At 38.2% G+C, this 17,033-nt stretch overlaps 1 protein-coding gene across 1 annotated transcript in view; it reads left to right on the top strand.

Moving 5' to 3' along the window:
* Nucleotides 1-17,033, top strand: part of ARL15 (ADP ribosylation factor like GTPase 15) — a 393,951-nt gene that overhangs the window by 117,564 nt on the left and 259,354 nt on the right. The gene's annotated exons all lie outside the window — the stretch shown is intronic.

Raw genomic sequence — 17,033 nt, 5'->3', positions numbered from 1 at the left:
CACTGGGTCTTTTCAGGGAAAGTTTCTGTTGTTTTATTTTTTCCCTTTGACTGGGCTATGCTTTCCCGTGTCTTTGTATGCTTTGTGATTCTTTTTTTGAAAAGACATTTGAATTTAATAATTTTGTAGCTCTGGAAATCAGTCTCTCTTTCTCCTAGGGTTTTTTTGTTTGTTTGTTTTTTGTTTTTGTCATTGTTTTTGTATTTTATTTATTTTATCCCTGTCTGTGCTAAAGATTAGCCTCAGATGTAAAATTAAGGTCATCTTCTCAGTTTTTTTCTGAGCCTTTCCCTAGGTATGCAAGGTCATTTTCTGATTTTCCCTGTATATGCAGTTATTTTTGAATGTTCTAGTTCATAATGTCTGGCTCCTAAAAGGGTAAAAAGAGAAAAATGAAGGGGAAAGGATGTTGGTCTTTTAAATCCCCTGTAAGTCACTTCAACCAGAGTAGAAGGGGCTTGCAACAGTCGGGGGAGGTAAACAACAATGTCTGACTGCCTGTTTGTCTGTGTCTCTGCTATTAGAGACAACAACCAGCAATCAAAATACTTGATATTTGGGGAGTCCTGAGTCCTTTTTGCCGACACTGGCTCCCAGATGCTGTGTTCAAGCCGCTCCAGGAATAAATGCACAGCTGTCTACCTCAGGGCTAGTATGGGAGATGGGTAGCTGGTACTGTACTATGAGCTGAAATTGACTGAAATTAACTGCAATTTACACCCCAAGTCTTTCACTGGAAGTTGCAAGCCTTCAGTAGACTCCAGAGTTACAAAAAAGTTAATTCAGACAGATTGTGCCATTGCAGTTGTTGTCTATATGAGGAGACAGATTCCTGGTGCTTCCTACTCTGCGGTCTTCAGAGAAGATTCTGAGTTTTAATTTTGATATGTTAAGTTTGAGATGCCAATTAGATATACAGATGGAGATATGTGGGGTAGACTTTTACTTATATAAATAAGACCAGAGCTCCATGCTACAGATGTAAATTTGGGAGTCAGAAGCATGTAGAGAAATTTGAAAGCATGCAACTAGATGAGATCACTAAGGAAGTGAGCTTAGATGAAGAGGTTTAAGGTCAGCCCTAGATACTCCAATGGTAAGAGGCAGGCGAAATTAAGAAGCTGAAAAGGAGCCCCCTTCTCTTGTATTTATAGTAACAGAAGAAAAAATCCAAAAGTGGGTGGTGTTTAGAATTTAAGTGTGAAAGTCTTTTAAGGAGGAGGCAGTGATAATTGTGTCAACTGAAAGAACTTATAAGACAAGGGGTGAGATTTGATCATTGGATTTAGTAATGTGGAAGTCATTGATGAGCTTGGCAAGAAGAGAGTGGGGTAAAAGCCTGGATGGAGTGTGTTCAGGGAGAAAAGAAGGAGAGGAAATGGAGGGGATGCTTTCAAGGAGTTTCATTCTTAAAGAAACAGAAACGGAAGAAGAAGTGGGGATAGTGGAAGGTTTTCCCTCTTTCCTTCCTTCAGTCCATCGGTCCGTCCCTCTTTGTCTTTCTGACTGCGTGCCTTCCTTTCTTCCTTCCTCTCTCTTTCCTTCTCTCTCCTTTTGTCTCTTTCCCTTCCATTCTCTCTTCCTCCCTCTCTTCCTTACTTTTTTCCCTTCTCTTTTCTCCTTTTTCCCTCTTTCTCCAGGTTGGGAGGAATAGCAGAAGCATGATATATGCTTATGGGAATCACCTAGCAGTAAGGAAAATTTGGTACAGGAAAGAGAGAGTAGGAATGCTTGAATAATTTTGTTGAATAGGCTGAAGGGAATAGAATCTAGTGGAGGAATAGGTATGTGAGCAGAGCAAGACAGTTCATCCATGATATTGACCTTAATGTGTCCTTAGAGCTAGATAAGCAGACATTAAAATGCCAAAGAAATGCAAAATCTAATGAATTTTTAGTGAAATAATTTAGGTGCAACCTAGGAAGGATGTTGCTGATCCAAATTTCAGGAAAGAGGTAATATGTTACTTGAATCTAGGGTACATGCCACAAGAGCAAACCATTTTTAAGGCATGATATTTCTGTTTTAGTGATTTGTAAAAGAATTCTCCATATGACCAATCAGTATGGCAGAGAAGAACCCAAATCATGACTTGCTGTCAAAAGTCTTTAGTTGAAACTTAGAGTTTTGTACAGAAATGATGAAGTAAATGAAACTCACATTATTGATAATTTGGTAGGTTTAAAATAACATTTTTACTTTTACAATTAAGATATTTGTATGTACAATCACTATTTGTGATTCCAATTAAAAATATCAAATTGAATAATTCATTTAGACCCATGATCATAAGTATGAATGTTTTTGTAATCAGAAGTGGAAGGTTTGAGAATTTAAGATTCCCTAAGCTTTGTGTTTAACTTATTGGGGTTATAAGAATTTAGTACTTGGACACATTTTGTGTGCCAAATGATTGAAGTGCTTTAAAAAGAAAATTGAATCTATTATATTTATGAATATAAGTTAAAATTTTAAAGGGAGTTTAGCTAAATTTATTAATGGAACTAAATGTTAATCAAAGTTCCTATTAAAAGTGACTGCTATAATTTAATAAGTTTATAACTAGAGTAATAGGATTTGTAAGATAAAAGCGTAAGGAATAACAGTTTTTACATTTCTAGCTTTAATAGTTTGAACATTAGTTTTCAGAACAAAATAAATACTGTCATTTCTGTGCAAGGTTACTGAAAGATTCACACTATGTATATAAACTCCCTAGATTACCTCACACATGGCTTTAAAAACCATCCTTTGATTTTCATATTTGTATCTTCAAATCTGACCTAATTTTAGAATCCCAGACTCAGTTATTCATCTGAATATTTGACATTTTCATGTGGATGTCTAATAATAGGCATTTCAAATGTAACTTAAACCAAACTCTTAATTTCTTTCCCATCCTAATACCCCCAACCCTTAATTTCTTAATGGTTAAAGCCAGAGATTTAGATGTCATCCTTGATTTCTCTTCATTTCATTTCAGTCACTAAGGAGACTCTATCAGTTAGGGTTCTGTCAGGAAACAGATGGCATATTCAAATTGAAAATTTGAGGAGAGTTAACTAATGGGACTGTTTACAAAGGTGGGGATGGGGTATGAGAAACCACTCCTTGTCCCAAAGCAGCAAAGAGGGGGACCTTTTATTGGAACCCAGAGACAGAAGGCTGGGTGAAGCACTGGCCTGATGACAGCTGTGAATCTGGCTCTACAGACGCAGCCTGCCTTCATTGGCCTTGCAAGTAGGAAGCTGGGGGAATAACCCGATTTCATTCTCTTCCTCTCATCTCTTGCTGGTGCCTCTATTTTGCTGAATCTGACTAGAAGCCAGAGCTCCCAGCACATGTACAGGCTGGAGAAGAGTGGAGACAGGCTGGAGACATACAAATCAACATACCCAGCACAAAGGCTAGTGAAGCACACAGCAGATTATTTCTAGCACATGCCCTAAATAGTTTTTTTTTTTTTTTTTTTTTTTTTTGTCCTTGTATTTTGTGCATTTTTGTGTTTTTTGGTCCTTTTCCTATGAAAAATTGTCTTTGAATTCTATTTTTCTTCATTGTTTATGTTTCTCTTTCTGTTTCTGTTTTTACTTAGGAATGATGCCCCCAACCACACATGAGAATACCACTGCCTCCTGAAATATTCTCCTAGGTTAGGCAGAAGTCTTAGGTTAGTCAGGCCTGTTAATTGATATGTTTTTTTATAGCCAGGCAGTTTACAAGTATTAAATTGCTAGGTATTGTGTTAAAATTGAGGAGTGTACATATTAATTGGTAGTAGTAGTTGATATTTTAATATCATGTGCTTTGTTCTCTAAATCTTCAGTTGTTCATCTGGAAATGTAATTAGTTGTCCATGTAAACAAAGTAAATATCAGGGGCTTTCAATGTAAGTGTTGTTAAGAGTTCTCAAGCTGAGATTTAGTAGAACATTTGAATTGCAGTTCAAACTGCTGCTCAGGCCATGTCATCTGTTGGGTCAAAGATTAACAGATCATTTAGTGCTATCTTTGTGATTTTCCCTTTTAACTCTCCCTTCCTTCCCATCCTCAGCCTTGGAATGTTTGAAATCCCTGCTGTAACTTGAGTCGAATGTGATTTAGAGTATATTTTTTGCCCTTATTTGATCAAACTGTATTTGCTAGGTATCCTTTTATTGTCTCATTCATTCACTTCTCACTTTTTCTATGAAGGAGTGTATGTGGCTTACAAAACACATGTAAGAAGTAATAATATGATTTAACATTGTGTAATGTATCATTTCAAAAATCTCATGTTTTCCATATCTTTCATACTTCTGTGGGCAGAGAGAAATTTGCAATTTGTAAGAAATTTAAAATTAATAGAATTAAGAGAGAGCTTTGGTCTTTATTGTATATTTGCTCTGGCGGGCCTGTTGGTTAAGAAAATCTCAGGGCAACTTTTTATTCTCTACCATACCTCTGTCCCCAGATTATGTGACAATGAAGCCTCATTTTAATGTATACAGAATTTGTTAAGACTGAAATTCTTTGTTTTAGATTTTTATTTAGCAGAGAATTCTTGGATTTTTCTGGTGATGTTTTATACCCCTAGAGTGGACTCCAACATGATCCTCTCAAATACATTTTATGTACTCTTTTGGTGATGAATATTTTATCTCTGGCAAAGACTTTCTCTAATTTGTCCTTGAACAATTCCCTTGAGGACCTTTGTATTCAATATTATTGTAATTATAAAATCAATTTTAACACTAAAGTCAAAGAGTCATGAGTATGCTCTTTCTTGCTTATGGAGAACCATTGGGGAACTACTGAGTCTGTTCAGGATGGAGTCATAATTCCTTGTACAGAATGCCATAAATTATTTCCACAGATTCACCAAACAAACGAGACCATAATGTTCTTTTTTTTTTTTTAAACACATGCCTTTTTCTAATTGTTTCCCTTCCTTTCCCATTCCCCCACTGTTTTTTCTTTAACATGATAGTTTACTGCAAGCCTTCAGATTTTATTCTTTTGGGAAAGCTGAATTTGTTAGCCAAGGACCATTTTTTATTTTTATTTCTTTTTGCTAACCATAAATATGACTGCTCTATTTTTTTTTTTTTTGGCATGTTCCAGATGAGTAGTTTTTTTAGTTGTAACAGTTGCTTCACAATTATGGTGTGATTTGCAAATTGGAAAAGGGAGACTTGAAGGATTATATATTACTTAGCCAAACATGTTGAAAACCAGAGTGATTTTATTTAAAAAAAAAAAAAAAAAAAAAAGGAATGCCCAGTCAGACTTTTTTTTTTTTTTTTTTTGACTGGTAAGGGGATTGCAACCTCCAGAACAGTGTGGTCCGCACCATGCTCAGCCAGTGAGCGCACCGACCATCCCTATCCTATATAGGATTGAACCCATGGCCTCGGCGCTACCAGCGCCACACTCTCCCAAGTGAGCCCCAGGGCCGGCCCCAGTCAGACTTTTTAAAGGAGTTTATATCTGTGTTTCTAGTGACAGACAATAGCCCAAACTACCACTGAGTTTTTGTTTTTAGTTAATAAAGGTTAGGTGCTACACATGGCTCCAAGTATGTGGTGTTCCATTTTCCCCTACAAGATACAAAGGTTGAAAGGAAAGCGAAAATATGCAAGTAAGAATATAAGAGCTGTCAGGCATTTGCCTCCTTCACATATGCAGCCAGCCCCATCTTTTTACATGTAATCATTTGTTAGTGGAATTATGGCAAGGCAGGGTGGAATGCATGTAGAATAAAAGAGCTGAGTCTGAAACAACAGTGCCCGGGTGGGACACTGAGAGGCTAAAACATGTTTGCTCAGGAAAATCCAGGCCAGATTGTCTACTAGTTCTCCTCCTGTCCTCTGCCTTGATTCAGCCTGACTCTTGTTGGCCATTCCCAAGACTCTGGCCTGTTCTTTCAAAATAAATAAAAAAATAAATATACACACAAACAAATGGGGCGGAGCGGGGAGGAAGAAGACACAATAATGACAACAATTCCTTGAACTTGTTAAGACAAATGAACAAATATGATGATGGAGGGGGGATAAATTTTTTTTAAAAAAAGAAGTATGGAACTGGAAGATGAACATATATTGTCCTGACTACTTTATGTCTTTAAATTATAGTACTAGATAAGGCCTGCTGTGTGTTGGGCTAGAAGACAAAATGTACAGCTGATACTGTTTTTGGCTGCCCTGCAAATAAATACTCTACTTTGGGGAGAATCCCATAAGAACTTGGAATCAAGGCTCCCTTCCATTGCTGAAGGGAGAGGGCAGCTATTTTTCCTCAACTCCCTGGCAGCCAGGGCCCTAGCATGAGACCAACCAAACCTTCGCCATTAGGTTCTCCAGCTTCATGGTCCAGTCAGTGGACTGGTCTGGAGCGACCAGAGGTCATTCTTGTGGCTTCAGTGGAGTTTGTTGCAGGGTCGCAGTTAGTATAAGTGGCAATTTCTAAACTAATAATGGTTGCTGAGGTGTTACCTTGGGCAGCCATGGTTCTTTCAATTCTTTAGCCTTCTCATCAATTCTGTGAATTATCGGTATTCTTCCAGTGAATCACTTTTTTGTTATTTGTGATCAAAACTCCATCTGGTACAAAATAAAAAGGATACTTTTTTAAAAAAGAACATTTGAGGTTTTCAAGCATCATATTTTCCTGATAGTTGTGAGAACACCTTTGATAGAGTGGGTACTTTATTTGACCAAAAAAAGAGTGGATTGTATTCAGACTTCATTGTAGTAAGACCCTGCTTAGTTAAATATGTCAGGCACTTGGGGTCCCTCTGATATCTTCATCAATCTGTCATATGGTACTTGTACCGTCTATTTAATTTGGTCTATAAGCTCAAGGGAAATAATTTAAGGCATTCATACCTGTATTAATTTCAGGGAATAAAATAGAGAAAATACTGAAAACATTTGTGATATAAATCAAGTCTATATGCTACTTTTAGTTGTTGGAGAGAACAGAAGATTATATTTGTTGGTGTTTCATTTTTGAAAAATGGTTTGTGGACGCTGAAAGAAATCAGTTGATATCTCTTAGATGACCTCAGGTAGATCTGCCTTAATCTGTGTGTTTAGCTTTTGCTTGTGAAGTTTGACAGTAGTCAGAAAGTGCCTCTTTAATGAAACACACCTTTAAATAACTCTCTCAGATTAATTCCAACTTTTAAAGTGAGAAGATGGCTTGAACTCTCACTGCTGCCAGCTCAGCTGTGGATCTGAAATATCCAGCTGTGCCCTCTCTGCCTCTCTCAGCACCAATAACAGACTTTGCAGTCAGAATCTGTCTGGCACGTGTGTTGATGTGTGAGGCAAGATATCATCTAGCTCACTGTATTGGCTCCTCTGTGCTAGACCATAGTAAACATTTGTCTTTGTCAGCAGTTAAAGCAATGTGATTTGAGGATGCACAGGGATTACAGACGCTTCCGCTCTGTTATGCTTTTGTCTAGGTCTGCATAGAGATTCATATTAAAAGAGAATTGATTTCACTGTTAGACTAGTAATGTTTAAAAGCTGTTTTTTAGGGGTTTCCCCTCTGACAGAAAGAAAAAAAAATCCAGTGATGGTCCCATAATATATCATATTATGACCCCTTTTAATTGTTCTTTTTATTGCAAACTAAAAGGATTGAAGTCATTAGCTACCTACCATTGATGTTTGGTGTATTATATCAGCTCTTTGACCAAAATGGATGACAAAACAAACCCAAAACCTAAATTATCTTTAATTATTCACTCTGAGAAAAATCCTAAATTGGTAGTCATAAAAATCAGGTTTTTTTTTTTTAAGGAAAACACTATTCTAAGGGGAAAATCCAATGAAGTCCTCATGATAATAATAGTACCTACTGGTTATTGAGCACTATGCTGAGCATTTGGTATACAGTACCTCGTTTATGACTCCCAACAATTCCGTGAGAATGATCCTTATTTTCTAGATTAGGTAACGGCTATTGGTGAAGTAACTTGTCTTGATTGCTGAGGGAAGGGCTTGATTTCAGGCTTAATCTGACCATATCTTTAATCAAAACCATACACTTAATTACTGGGGAGCACATCCTACTACATGGTGGATGCTGTGTCAGACACTCAGGTTCCAAAGTTGAATTAGAAGTAGTGCCTGCGTTCTAGTGCTCCAAGTTCATTGGGGGAAGATGGACAGTAAATCAACTTTACTTGACAGAATGATGAGTGTTATGACTTTGGAATATAAAAGAGTTTTAAAAAGGTCATCTAAATCGGACTGGGGGTCACAGAAGTCTTCCTGGAAGAAATAATCATTGAGCTGAATTTTGAAGGAACCAACGAGAGGAAAATAGTGGGGAATGATGTATATGCGGAAGGTCAGCCCCTTTGATAAAATGAAATTTCATCAGAAATTTCAGGAAAGACAATGGGTGAGGAACTGCACAGAGGTCCATTTGATTTGCATGAGGGTCATGTATATGGCAGGAAAATAATAACAATAATAGTATTATTATTATTATCAGTTATATGTTAAACACTGTTTTAGATACTTGACATACATTATTTTACGTAATCTCCATAACAACCATTGGAAGTCAGAAATGAAGGCAAATGCCAGATCGTAAAGAACCTTGTCTGCTTAGATAAGGAGTTCAGACTTTATTCTGATAGCCAGTGGGGCCATGGAAAGAGTTTAAATCATGGGAACAACTTGATGTGCTTTTGGAAGATTATTGTTAGCCTTTTAGAGACTGAATTGAAGTTGGGAAAGAACTGAACTAATGACACCAGTTAGAGGAATAGATGGCATAGTTATCCAGGGTACTGTGGTGATATCCTGAACAAAGAATTTAGGGTTGAGGAGGAAGAAGGAGATACTAGTAGCAGAGTTAGGACAGATTTACAGGAATTGGTGACCAGTAGAATACGTGGGACTGAGTTCCATCTTTATGGAGCTTAAAGATTAAGTGATTTTTTTTTTTTTTAATTTAAGGAAGTTTGTTTATTTTTTAATTGAAACATATTTATTGTACGTTTCTATGGGGTACAGAGTTATATTTCAATACATGTATAAAATGCAAAGTGATCAAATAAGTGTGTGAGCAAATTTATCATCACAAAAATTTATTGTTTCTTTGTGATGAGAACATTGGAGCTCTCCTCTCTTGTCATTTGAGAACATACAGTTAATCATTGTTAATTATAGATGCCTAGCACTACTATACACCACTAGAACTTATTTTTCCTGTCTAGCTGTAATCTTGGATTTCTACTGGTAGGAATTACAAGAAAAACAATTTTAGTTTTGTTTTCCGCTTTTTCAGTTCCAAAAGCACCAAGAGCAAAAAGAATTCACTTTGTTAGATCTTTCCTGGAGATTTTTAGGTGATACTTAAATCCATTTGAAGGTCTATCTAGGGAGCCTAGCTCTCTTTAAATGTTTTCATGTCCTGACTCTTCCCAAGTATTTAAAATATAGAAAAAATGCCCTCAGTAAGGAATGTTAAAGTATCTGCATATTTTTATGCCCTACTTTTTGTTTAAAAATGTTCTGATCAGATAATCACCAAAAAAGAGGTTTGATTCAAAATGTCTTAGTTTCTCTTTCACTGTCAGCTAAATTTGTATTTCTTTGCTTTTCAGGAAAAAAAAATATTACATGGTCTGAAACTGACCTATGTGAATCCCTGATTTGGAGAAGTTTATGGATATGGCATTGAAGCTTGGGTCTTATCATAGATAGTCATGGGTGGGGATTTTATTGCTGGTTTTATTGGGTAATTCATTATACAAATTAATGTTTAAAAATTAGATATCCCATCTAGCTATTAAAAGGTAAGAATTACAGCTTAAAAATAAGAAAGACACATAAATACTTAGCTTCCCTTTCTAGTTTCTTAGTTAAAAAAAAAAAAAAAATCCTATTTTTCTGATCTATTTCCACCGTGAGAAGACCTGAAATTTTGGAAAGCTAGGAATATGTGAAAATCTTGAACTCATCTCTTTAAATCTAGTGATCAGATACATGCCCTAACTTCTGGTCATCTTGGAATACACGTACCAGGCCTCATGAATGCAACTGATCAAGGATGACTGATGCACAGACTGGGAGCCACGTGGGCCCCTGGCCTGGTTCAGTGCAGCAGCACTTTCTTCCATTCAAAGTCTCAGATGTCTGCCCCTCTGCAAAGCCGCAAGGCCAATGTCTATAGCTGCTAAGCATGAAATCCCCTGCTTCTGTTTGTTTCTTTTGTTGCCACGAGTTAATAGGGACAGAGACAGGAGACAGCCCAGAACAAAGCAGAAATAATGGAGTATTTCACCCCAAAAAGGAATGTGGATTGAGAAATACAAAGGCTAAGGCAAAGACAGACATACTGTCCTGAGGCAGTGTGATGTATTGGCCAGAAGCCTCAGTCTTGGGACAATTCCGGGCCAAAGCCTTCATCTTTGAGCTCTGAGCAGCCCACATGACCAAAGCTTTGACCCATCTTCTGTAAAAAAACAATTTATTGTTTTTCCCACAAGGGTCTTACAGGGAAACAGGATTCTTCACCTCAGAAGGTGGACTGTTCTTGCAGTGTGGGGAAGGGTCTTCTGCTGGGATGTGTCTGGCGGACAAGGGCCTCTTCACAGCAGTACTCCACCAGCCTGCTTATTATTTCTGTTGCTATTTTTTTAAAAATTATTTTTAATGGACACATAATAATTGTACATATTTATGGGATACAGCATGATATTTTAATACCTGTCCATAGTGTGTAATGATCAAATCAGGTAATTAGCATATCCATCACCTCAAACATTTATCATTTATTTCTGCTGGAAACATTAGGTGCCATTTTGAAATTGCATTCTTTTTACTCGTTTGCAAGAACCACTAGTTATTCCAAGACATTGGGGCATATTCGACATTTATAGATCATCTCTTTTGTGTGCATTTCCACACAACACTGTTTATTCATGTATTTTCTCTCATACTCTTCTCCAACACATTTTATTTTATTTAGTATTCCCTTATTTATTTATTTACTTTATTGAGGAATAATTTTCACACACATACATTTTAAGGGGGAAAATTTGAGGAACGTTTCAACAAAGATTTTGTTTTTCCTTAGGGCCATCCTTAAAACCAGAAATCTCTCCAGCCAGCATGAGCTTCTCTTAATAGACAGATTTTGTCTTTTCCAGAGGACAAAAAAATGGTTAAATGAAAGAAGCAAGCAGTGGGAAAGAGAAGCCAGCAGCATGTCAGTGTCCCCTCGTCTTACATGTCAACCAATCCTCTTTCTCCTTCTTTACTCCCTAACTCAGCCAGGCGGGAACCCTAAGGATACTGTTCTTCACCCAAGTCCTCTAACTTGGAGAGAAAGCTGCAGGTCTCCTTTGCTTGGAATGAAAAGTACTTCAGCCATAAACCTGATGACAGTGCAAGTAAAAAAAGCAGTACAGAGACTTGCATCCTCTTCCTTTGCCAGGTGTCTTTCTCTTCAGTTACTCAGGCAAACTTATTAAAGCACTCTTACCCCTTCTAGACAACAGAAATACCCACTTCTGACGCTATGATCCCTGGATCCAGGCATGACAGTGCTGAGCTCAGAGCACTTAAGCCAGGGCTCTCGAGCTGATCAACCCTGGCTGGAACCCCAGCTCTGCCATTTAATAGCTCTCAGGTGAATTTTCTTATCTCTGTATTGTCCTCTAGACAGAATGGATCTAAAGTCTCTAATACATGACACACCCTCTCATGTCAGAGGCTTATCGTTCCAGTGGCTCAGAAAATGGCTCTGGAGCCAGACTGCTAGGATTTGAATCCTGCTACATGTAGGCAAATCACTTAACTTACTTGATCCTCAGTTTGCTCATCTTAAAATGGGAATCATACAGTATTTTCCCTGTTGGGTTATCTAGGGAATAAATGAATTAGTACACATAAATCACTTATATCTGGTACTCAGTAGCATTTGCTGCCTTTAGTTTTGTTTTTAAGTTATTCGGAGCCCCTTCCCTCCACCCTCCCCCAACCCCCACGTCTCCTGCAGAGCTCAAGCATTTCTGACAAATCCTGTAATACATTTTGTGTTGGCTTACATTTTGTACTGGGTTGCATTTTCAAAGGACAGACCTGTATTTGACTATTATAGACTTTAAAAATATTTTAAATCAGGTCATTTTAGCTATTTAAGCACTTCTTACTGTTTTATTTATTGAACATGTTTTGTGTTAGAAAACACTTCTAGAAATTGACTTCCTTTTAAAAACTTTTTTTTCATTGTGAGAGTTGGTGAGGGTCAGAATGTACAGGTGCCTGTACTTTTACAACCAAAGTACCTAAGAAATATATCCACTTAAAAGTATGAGTGAGTTTTCTCGTGCTTTTAGGTGCCAACTCATAGATGTCTTGTTAATCTAAGAAATAGTTATTGATCTCTGTGCTAGACCTCACCCTTGGGCTACATAGAAAAAAACCTGGTTATCTTCCATAGGAGACCTTGCATTTTTGCTTGGCAAGGTCCGTATTTAAATAAGGAGGAAACAGTATGGGGCTTGCGCAGTAACTGTGTAGCTGTGGGGAAGTCCTGTAACTGACTGAAGAAAATTTTCCAGCATCTGTACGGAGCTTCAATCAAATTGCACTTATGCTTAGAATAAAATCATGTATTCATGATGAAAAACAGAGCTTCAATTGAAACAAATGCCATGTCCCCAAAGGCTGGGAATTTAGTGACACAGGATGGTAGGAAATACTGGTAATGCAAGGGCCAGTGCCAGAGTGGGAGGATTTTTAACAAGGCTCTCATCTAGAAATATGTAGTTATATATAGGACAACCATGCTGCTCTGTTTGGGTGCCTGGCCTGGTAGCTGTAAAATTAAGTTTTTAAGATCCTATTTTTGAACCAATAATATGTCCAAGAATGGATATTTCTTTGGATCTTTGTGTATATTTCTGTCAGTTAATAAATCTTACATTTAGAAAAATATCCATGTGGCATCATATTAATTGCAGGGCTTGAAGTGTGTGTACAGGACAATGGAGTGGAAGAAAGGATTAGTTTTCTCTAAGACAATTGAGGAAGACTTCCTAGAGGAGGTGCCGTCTAAGCAGAACTTTGAATAGGAATTCACCAAGTAGAAAAGAGAGGGGAAGGCCTTCCCTTTTGTATGCACAGGACCAGAGTGGCACAGAAACATTAAGTACTCAGACTGTTTGAGGGACTAGTGAGTGATTTGGAGGATATCTGGAGTCATTAAGGTACAAATATAGAGGGAAATGAGATATACAGTTAAATGCTTAATTAATGCTTTACAGTGTTGACTTGTTGAGCAGTTATTCACCAAGTACCTACTGTGTACAGTGCTCTGCTAGGCCTGCCAAACATTTGGCATTGTCTCCAACAGAAATGAGGACATTTTAAGATGATCTTGTTGTCTTGGTGCTAGACCACCAGACTAAAATGCAAGTCCTCAATTCACCCTTGCAATTTTATGGTTTGCTTTTTTTTTTTATTTCTAATACATGCTCAAACAAATATTCCTTCTTCAAGCAAATATTCATAGGATTCTTGCTTCTGGGTTTTACCTAATCCATATTTCAGCTAAAGATTATCTGATTACATGATTTTTCTAGTATCTGCGACACAGAGTCACAGACAATGTTGGTAGAAGCTTGTGGGTGCACACTAGGGGGAAACATCCTGTGTCCTTACATAATATGGTAGATATACTGGGTTCTTTCAAAAAAGAGCAAGTTACCAGTGATCCTGCCTGAAAAGACCTGTGAACTGAAGTAGTCTAGGCAACAGAGACCATGACCTTGCTTGGCCCCCCCCCCCCCCCAGAGGGTGTAGTTGTCATTCAGACTGGCTCTGTTCTCTGTTACCTGCTGCAAGTGAGGTTCCAGGGTTGTGTGTCTTCAGTGTGTTGGATTGAACTGAGAAGGGATGGAGCATGTGGAGGCAGCTGTGGGTGGATGAAAGGGGAAGTACTACATTCTGGGCTGTCTGTTGGGCTGCCAGGCCCTTGCTCAAGGAATGTCACTATCACCCAAGATTCCTCGGGAGAATGAGCATCATGATGAACAGTTATTTCCCCATATGGTGCCTTTCTTAATAGCATAATGTGTTGAACCCATGTCTCATAACATCCTCTTAAAGAAAGGAAGTGGCAGATAGTGTTAAAATGTTACTGGTTAATCATGGGGAAACTGAAGCATGGATAGGTTTATGGGGCTTGAGCAGAGTTACACAATGCCTTAGTGTCTGGCCTGGGAATGAAGCCCGAGTTTGCCGCTTGCTGTCAGGACTGCCGACAGCATTGTCTTTTGCATTGTACAACACTGAAAAGGGCTTACTCTTAACAATGCAAGAGCTGCTGTAGGAGACAAACACAATGAACTTTGGTACAGTATAGTCTAGAGGCCAAAATGAGTAATTTTAAGTAAATTGACTAGAAGATCCAAAGCTTCATTAAGTTTAAAACAAATGAAAACTCTATATAGATTTTAGGTACTGACTCAAAAAACATGAACATTCCTCCCCCAATTGCAGTAGGATACTCTTAAAAATTTTTTAAAAGTTGGCTTAAAGTCTGACACTATTCCTATTAACCATAGGGTTTATTTATCTCAGGTAGCATATTTATTTCTAAGATTCTGTGATTTATTTAAAAGATTCTGCCTTATAAGAACTGTCAGTCTAGTCTTTACCTTCCGAAAAACTTTATTTCCGTAGCCTGTAGTTTCAGGGGAGGTTTTTGTTTTATTCAGACTTAGTTTGGGTCTTACAGAACAGTTGGAACTACAGAGCCTGGAATTCAGAAAAGACTGGGGGGGAAGGTGTGGGTGGAAATATCAGGTTGGGTGTTACATTCTGTATGATTGGAATTATGGGAGTGGAGATGACGTCACTGGGGAGAAAACAGAGAAGAGAGTGGAATAGAATGTCACTGCTAAATTGTCTTTTATGTCAGAAATGTCTTAGTTAGCCTAGAATAAATTAACAGGTGATGTAGATATTAATGGATTTGACTACAAAGTTTTTGTCCTTTGATTTTAAAAAGAACATGAACATGAAGATAAAATTGTGGAACTTTTGGCTGAAATATGTGGAGTGATATTGGTGTATGAGTAATTTAAACAGGGTGTTACAGCGGTCAGTCACATGCAATTTTATTTTGTATTTAAGATTTATGATAGTTTGGGCCGGGTTAGTTTGAGGGGTTATCTCCCCTCTAGGAGATAGATAGTCCAGAGAGTTCTGGCAGTGAAGCTGAGCAGAGTGGGGGTCTCAGAGCTGGAATAAGGTCACTCCCCTTCTCCCAGCAAAGACCAAAGCAGCCCAGTAAGAAAAACCAGGTGACTACATAGTGTTGTTGCCCATCATAGCTGAGCATGGAAGACCTCTCCTAAGTGTGAACAGCTACTAGTTAGTGGCCTTCTTTGAGGGAATACATATATACATACAAACATAAACCTATCTCTGAGAAACACTCTCAAGAGTCTGGGAGTCTTGTTTTTTCATGTATAAGAAAAAGTTTGCAAAAAGACAGTATCACCCAGCCTCCATACAAATCCAGGATGTGATGTGTTGGCATCTAGAATGCTGTTTATAGTTGTGGTCATTAATCTAGTAGTTAAAGGCGAATGGAATTAAAGTAAGGCCAAAGAAGAGTGACTAACATGATGAAAGAGTAGGAGGAGTTGCTATATGAAGACAGACTGAAATAATTAGGACTCCTCAGGCTTGAAAAGACTGAGAGGAAATATGATTAGAATTTAATAAATCCATGAAGAATATGAATCATAGAATTGTTTACCAGAAGTAGGCAGGATCTCTTAAAAACTGGGGAAAGAAAATTGAGCACGAAAATAAGCTCTAATCTACAGGGAAGGTAGATCCTGTGCATCAAAACTGCTCTTTTGGGAATGAGGCTAACTTCTGGCATTGAAATAAAAGAATTAAGGCTTTGACACTATTTTCTTGAAGCTTGCTGCGGGTGGGGGTCGGTCAGAGAGAACATGGATCAAGTATTCTATATTAGCTTTCATGTTTTCTTTTCTTGTGTGAAATTTAAATGTTGTTCGTGTTTCATTCAACAATTATTTATTGAAGGTAGATTCTGTGCCTTGTTCTCTGCTAGGCACTGGTGATACTGGGATAAAGATGGACAGACATGGTTCACAGGCTGTTGGAAAAAGTAACTTTCATTGTCTGTGTGATTAATTCACAAAAGTACTGCGAGAGCTTGACATGAGTTGCTGACATGGTCTTAGGATCAGAGAAGACTGCCCTGAGGAGGGGGTGGTTACTCTAAAAACTGATAAGGAGTTGGCTAAGCCAAGAGCTGGGGGAAGAGGGAGCAGCATATGTAAGTGCCTCAAGGTGATAGAGGGGGCAGCCCTGCTGGAGTGGAGGGGGGTGAGAGTGATAGGAGTGAGGTTGGTGGGGTTGGCTGGAGCAGATCGGGCAGGGCCATGTGGACCATGATAAGGATTAGAGCAGGGGGAAGTCACTGAAGCAGGGTAAGCAGATGTGATCAGATTTTCATTTTATCAGCAATGGCAGTGGCTGCTGTGAGGAGAACAAGAGTGAATCTGCTGGAACCGGTGGGAGAATGTTGATGTTATCCAGGTGATGATGGCCTGGGCTGGAGAGAAGTGGACAGATTCTAGAGCTATTTCAGAGGTCGTATGGACCAGACTTGTTGAATAAATGTGAGCAATGAGGAAGAGAAATAATCATGCTTGATTTATGAGAGCATGACAGCCAATTAGGGCTCAGATTTTTATCTGAGTGAGAAGAATCAACACAGGCTATTTATGGGTCTCCTCTCTCATAATCTCCAGATGACCCAGAAGTGAGTAGGTCTGCCTCTCTCCCTCCCTGACTCCCCCCCTTTCCTTCTCTCATGAATCATTCAGGGCCTAAATATTTCAGGCTCTGTAATCTGGAGCATAGTTGGCCCCTAATAAATGGAGGTGGGATAAGTAGAAAGATCAAAAACTGCATGAATGATATTCCAGATCCCCTTGTTTTTAACTCTTGCAGAGCAAACATGTTTATG

The sequence above is a fragment of the Cynocephalus volans genome, chromosome 2 (assembly GCF_027409185.1).
Source record: "Cynocephalus volans isolate mCynVol1 chromosome 2, mCynVol1.pri, whole genome shotgun sequence".
Lineage (NCBI taxonomy): Eukaryota > Metazoa > Chordata > Mammalia > Dermoptera > Cynocephalidae > Cynocephalus > Cynocephalus volans.
Note: the sequence above shows the minus strand (reverse complement) of the source record. Positions and strands in the feature narration are given on the sequence as shown.